At 57.8% G+C, this 6,615-nt stretch overlaps 1 pseudogene; it reads left to right on the top strand.

Moving 5' to 3' along the window:
- The first annotated feature begins 901 nt into the window (after positions 1-901).
- LOC119367188 overlaps positions 902-6,615 on the top strand; it is a 6,778-nt pseudogene continuing 1,064 nt past the window's right edge.

Genomic DNA, 6,615 nt, shown 5'->3' with positions numbered 1-6,615 from the left:
TCAGCGTAATCCCGACATGTTACATGCATACATATAAGATCTCATGATAACAAGTTAAAAACAACACCATAATGACAATGAACTGGATAAAGATAATCAAAAGAATTTACTTGTCCACTTGTCCGCCGGTCTTGCATACTTCATAGTTGATTTTCTTTGTGCGAACAAAGTTGATGTAACGATCCTCTATTTTTTTTAGTCTTATATTAGCAGTTGTCTCGTAATCATCGATGAAGAGCCTACACTCCACCGGCCACACCTAAGGGACGACGCAATGACCTCCAGATCTGGATGGCGTGCGAACTTATTAAAGAGAGGGCATACGGAGTAGTCACCTCCTGCCTCTGTCTCCGACCACCGGAGAACCGTAAGAAGAAACACCTTCGTCGCTAGCCGTCGGATGCAGCTCGCATGCACCGGCAACACCCTTCTCGCTGGCATAACGCCATACTCCACTAAGGAAATTACGAACTTAAAGTTACGCTGCACATGCACACGCGCTGTCCACCCAGTCCTACTGCAATATATTTGGCGCCTCAAGCCCCTTTCGTTGTTAAAAAGAAAAACAGAAACAAATTAGGCCCGACAGGTGAAGCATTGTTCAGCCCAAGAAATTGAAGAACTATTCCGCGCAGCATTGACCATCGTTGTTAATACGGTAGTCAGCCTGCAAACACAGTACTTTGTCACACATCTCATTTTGAAATGGCAGCAATCCAAGGCTGGATCTAAAAAGCCACTCTCCTTATTTAACTGTTTCAAGTGGATTGATGTCAACACTCTACTGGATTGCATCTAGTGCATTGTTATTTTTTGAAGATCTAATGCCATTGTTAACTCGTTGATTATTAGCTAGCGCCATTGTAAGTTGCGTACTGTACAACCAAACCAAACCAGAACCATGGCCGCCACTCCAGGCTCATCGTCTTGCCTCGTCGGCCCCGTCCCGTTCAAAGACGTCTGCGGCCGCGGCGGCGACCACGTCGTCTCCCCGCCGGAAGAGTACGCGGACATCATCACCGACATGCCCGCCATCACCGTACGCGCAGGCCACTTGATGCGGCAGTGGAAGGGCGCCTGGCTGCCCCACCGGAGGGTGCCGGGGGTGCTCTCCTTCCAGCGGCGCTTCACGCCGCGCCCACGACGACGTGCTCCTCGCGAGCCCGCCCAAGTGCGGCACCACGTGGCTCAAGGCCCTGTCCTTCGCCACGATGGCGCGGGCCGCCTACCCGCCCGGAGACGGCGACCACCCGCTCCTCCGCCTCAACCCGCACGACTGCGTCCCCCTGGTCGACAGCCTGTTCAGCGCCGGGCAGGAGACCAAGCTGGATGCGCTGCCGTCGCCCAGGCTGATGAACACGCACGTGCACCACTCCCTGCTGCCTCCCTCCGTCGCCCACGACCCCGGCTGCAAGATCGTCTACGTCTGTAGGTATCTACGTAAAACCTGCCATTTCTCTCTGCTAATTTCGTTTTCATTCAGAGAGTTAGAGGAGAGCTGGAAGAGATCATCCACACTGCTAGCTAGCTAGCACCATTGACTTATGTGCATTGCGTACACATCAACCATGCACAGGTCGTTAGTTTACTCAGATACATGTGGTACATTTTTTTTCCTTTTCTAAAAAATGTGGTATTGTTTTTGAAATAAAAGTGGTACAAAACGATTCCTAGTTTTTTTTTTTTACTTCCATTCAGTGTGATTTTTGGCTACTCATCTGTCTGCATCCATTTCTCAAAAAAAAAAAAAATAATCTCTATGTGCATCCAGGGAGCCCAAGGATATGGTGGTTTCCCTATGGCACTTCTACAAAAGCTCCAAGACCACGGAAGGCAGCACGTACACGTTCTCCGACTTGTTCGAGAATGCATGCCAGGGCAAGTGTTGGAAACGATTGTTTTGGCAATGCTTCTCGATGTATTGATCGGTGCAAAGCGCACGTATATATGGAGTACAAAGTGGGCCACAACCTCAACTATGCAAAGACTAGGAGGTGGGCTAGACTATACAATAGACATGTACAAACCATATATTCAACACCCCCCGCAGTCCCTTCGTCATGACGTCGGCGAACTGCTGCGCCGTCGGGACGTGTAGGACCCGGATGCGCCCGAGAGCCACCTGCTCACGAACGAAGTGTATATCGAGCTCAATATGCTTCGTTCGACGATGATGGACCGGGTTGGCGGAGAGGTAAACGGCGGAGACGTTGTCGCTGTAGACGAGCGTAGCCTTGTTAACATCACAAAGCAACTCCTGAAGCAGCTGACGGAGCCAAGAGCATTCAGCAACGGCGTTAGCCACTGCTCGATACTCAGCCTCGGCACTCGAGCGGGAGACGGTGGGCTGTCGCTTGGAAGACCAAGAGATCAGGGACGGCCCTAGGTAGACACGGTACCCCGAGGTGGAGCGTCGTGTGTCCGGGCAGCCAGTCCAGTCCGCATCAGAGTAGGCGATAAGGTCGATGGAGGTGGAGGCCATCAGCGTAAGTCCCAAGGACTGGGTGCCGCGTATATATCGGAGGATATGCTTCACCAGAGTCCAGTGAGAGTCGCGCGGAGCGTGCATGTGAAGACAGACCTGCTGAACGGCATACTGCAAGTCGGGGCGCGTCAGGGTCAGGTACTGCAGGGCGCCCACAATGAAGCGGTAGAAGGCCACATCAGATGCAGGCGAACCCTCCAAAGCGGAGACCTTGGCCTTGGTGTCGACTGGCGTAGGAGCGGGCCTGCAGTTAAGCATGCTAGCTCGGTCAAGAAGCTCATGGGCATAGCGCTGCTGATGCAGGAAGAACCCATCTGGCCGTCGAACCACCTCAATGCCAAGAAAATAATGTAGAGGACCCAAATCCTTCAGGGCAAACTCATCACAAAGACGAGCAGTGAGCCGCTGGAGGAGCGCGACAGTGGATGCCGTCAGAATGATGTCGTCGACGTATAGCAGCAAGTAGGCCGTGTCAGCTCCATGATGATACACGAAGAGGGACGCATCGGAGCGAGTCGATGTAAATCCGAGCGTCTGCAGGAAGGCGGCGATGCGCTGGTACCAGGCTCGAGGTGCCTGCTTCAACCCGTAGAGCGATCGGGAGAGCAAGCACACATGGTCTGGATGCGTGGCCTCGACGAAGCCGGTGGGCTGCTCACAGAACACCTGCTCAGCCAGGTGGCCGTGCAAGAAGGCGTTGGACACGTCCAACTGATGCACAGGCCAGGCTCGGGACACGGCTAGCTGGAGCACGGCGCGGATTGTGCCCGGTTTAACAACCAGGGCAAATGTGTCGGTGAAGTCCACGCCCGCGCGTTGCCGAAAAACCCGAACCACCCAGCGAGCTTTATAGCGCTCGAGAGTGCCATCCGGACGAGTCTTGTGCCGAAAGACCCACTTGCCCGTGATGATGTTGGCACGGGGCGGCCGAGGGACAAGCTGCCAGGTACGGTTCTGCTGGAGTGCATCGAACTCTTCCTGCATTGCAGCGAGCCAATGAGGATCCCGAAGGGCGGCTCGAGCTGACGATGGGAGAGGAGACGGCTCAGAGGCGGAAGCAGCGAGAAGATACTCATCACTAGGGTACCGCGTGCTCGGGCGAAGGGTGCCAGCCCGAGAGCGAGTCATCGGGCGGGGCAGCGGGTCCGGAGGGGAGGCGGGCGAGAACGAAGACGAGCCCGCCTCCGATGTGACCGCCGCGGGCGAGGCCTCCGCGGACGAGGCCGCCGAAGAGGCGGCGGGCGAGGCCGCCGGTGATGCAGCGGGCGAGGCTGCCTGCGTGGCGGCGACGAGGCCGCCGGCGTGGCGGAGGCAGCCGGCGTGGCGGAGGCAGCCGGCGTGGCGGAGGACGAGGCCACCAGCATGGTCGAGGCTGGGGGCAGCCAAACGGGGAGAGACTCGACCCGTGGCGCGGGGGGCACCCTCAAAGCCGGGAGGCGGCCCAAGAGAGGCACGTGGGCGGCCATCACCGGAAGCGGGCAAGGCCGCATCATCCGAAGGTACCTGCTGGAACGGAAAAACCATCTCATCAAAGTAAATGTGTCGTGAAGTGATCACCCGATGAGAGATAGGATCATAGCAGCGGTAGCCTTTAGTGTTAGGAGGATAGCCGAGAAAGATGCAGGCCACAGACCTAGGTGCGAGCTTATGAGGAGCGGTGGAAGCGATGCTAGGTTACACAGGCAACCGAAGATGCGGAGCTCAGCATAGGAGGGCGGCGTGCCAAACAAGAGGTGATGAGGTGTGAAATTCTCGCGAGTGCGACAGGGACGAATGTTAATGAGTAGTGATGCGGTGGCAAGCGCGTCGGGCCAAAAACGTGGTGGCACGTTGGCGTGAAAGAGGAGGGTGCGAACGCAGTCATTGAGAGTGCGTAGCACGCGCTCAGCGCGGCCGTTTTGTTGCGAAGTGTACGGGCAAGTGAGACGAAAGATCGTGCCGTGTGTGACGAGAAGGTTGCGGATCGCAAGGTTATCGAACTCCTTCCCGTTGTCTGTTTGCAACGCTTGAATGGGACGTCCAAACTGCGTGGAGACATAGGAGTAGAAGGCGGTGAGAGTGGCAACAGAGTCCGACTTTCGCCGCAGTGGGAAGGTCCACACATAGTGCGAAAAATCATCAAGTATGACAAGATAATAAAGATAGCCCGTGTTACTTGCAACAGGAGAGGTCCAGACATCACTATGAATTAACTCAAACGGGTAAGATGCGACATGCGAGGAATTGCTAAATGGAAGACGAACATGTTTGCCGAGGCGACAAGCATGACAAGTGTGATCGTCGATATTATTACACGTGAATGAAAAACTCCGAAGAATATGACGAAGGGTGGCGATGTTGGGATGAACGAGACGAGCGTGCGAAAGGTCCACTCCGGCGGAAAGTGCCATGGGTGCAACAACGGATGAGGTAGGTGAGTGGACCGGGTAGAGCTCGTCGGGGCTATCACATCGGTGGAGCACCATCCGGGTACGGGCATCCTTGACAGAAAAACCAAACATGTCAAATTCAACGGTAACAGGATTTTCACGTGTAAGAGAACAAACGGAAACAAGATTTTTAATGATGTCAGGAGAAACAAGCACATTAGAAAGATATAATGCCATGGAGTTAGAAGGAAAAGCAGCATGGCCGACATGAGTAATGGGCATGGAAGAACCGTCACCCACGGTAATGCGAGCAGCAGTGTGAACAGGGTGAGCGGCAAGAAGATTACCGGGGTTGGCGGCCATGTGAGCCGTGTCTCCGGTGTCCATATACCAGTCGCCACCGCCAGTGTACTGCTGCGGCGTGGGGGTGGTGTGGAGAGCCGCTAGGAGCGTGGGATCCCAAGGCGGCAGCGGGAGGGCCGGGGCAGATGGCGCCGGCTGAGGCGGGGGCGCCACATACCCATAGCCCGAGGGGCCGTAGAGCGACGCGGGCTGGTACGCCTGAGGGGCCGCGTACAGGGCCTGATGAGGGGCCGGGCGGGCGCCAAAGGAGCCGGGGACGGGGGCACGCGGTATAGGCATAGAGTACGCGTGCACAACCCCCGTCCAGGGGTTCTGGCCGGCCTGCCAGGGCGCCGGCAGCAGCGGGTGCTTCGGCTGGCGGGGGGCCCCGCCGTGGGCAGCTGGCTGCTGCGGCTGTTGCTGCTTGCGGCCTCCGCGGTCGCGACGCCGCCCCGGCGCTGCTGCTGCTCGGCGGAGGGCGGAGGGGCCTGCGGCGGCGCCGGGTAGGGAAACCCGGTCAGCAGCGGCGCCTGGAAGGGGCCCGAGGCGGGCCGCGGCGGTGGGGCCAGGGCGGTGGGCGGCGCACCGCCACGGGTACCGGCGGTGAGGGCCGTGTGGGTGGCCCGGGTGCGTGACATCCGCATCCGCCGCTCCTCCAGCTTCAGGTACGCAACGATCTTGAGGAAGGTCGGGTTGGTGATGAGGGGGATGTTGGAGGCGGCGTTCCTGAAGTCATCGTTCAGGCCGGCGATGAGGGTGCTGAGGAGAAGCTCATCGGAGACCTTCTCGCCGAGGTCACGGAGCTCGTCAACAAGCTTCTTGAGGCGCATGAAATAATCGTCAACAGACGACTCAAGCTGCTGGCACACAAAAAACTCGCCATGCAAGAAGACCTTGTGTTGGAGCGCGTTGTCGGTGAAGAGGCCGTTGAGCTTGGTCCAAACGGCGTGAGCGTCATCATCGGCGGAGACCACCGTGTGGAAGAGGTCCTTCGAGATGGTGGTGTAGAACCGACGGATGAGAGTGGCGTCGATGGCCGTCCACTCCTCATCGTCCTCCATGAAGTGGGAGTCCACGGAGCCATTGATGTGATCCCGGAGATTGTACTCACGAAACACGAGGGAGAAGTACGTCTTCCAGGTATAGTACATGGAGGTGAGGTGGTCGAGGACGACGGGAACCCGGGCGAGGATGTTGAGGTCGCGGATGACGACGGGATCGGGACCTTTGAACGGGTTGGTGCGGCGGCTACGGGAGGTACCGGTGGAACCGGGGGAGGCCATGGCCGAAAGGGGTGGTGCGGCGGCGCTGGAGCGGCGGCGCGGCAGGGAAGAGGGCGGCGCGGCTTGGGGGTGGCGCGGCAGGGAAGAGGGCGGCGCAGCTTGGTGGCGGCGCGGCGGTGGCTGGCGGAAGCGCGGG

The sequence above is a fragment of the Triticum dicoccoides genome, chromosome 2B (assembly GCF_002162155.2).
Source record: "Triticum dicoccoides isolate Atlit2015 ecotype Zavitan chromosome 2B, WEW_v2.0, whole genome shotgun sequence".
In the NCBI taxonomy this organism is placed as follows: domain Eukaryota; kingdom Viridiplantae; phylum Streptophyta; class Magnoliopsida; order Poales; family Poaceae; genus Triticum; species Triticum dicoccoides.
This window is presented reverse-complemented; position numbering and strand designations above follow the sequence as displayed.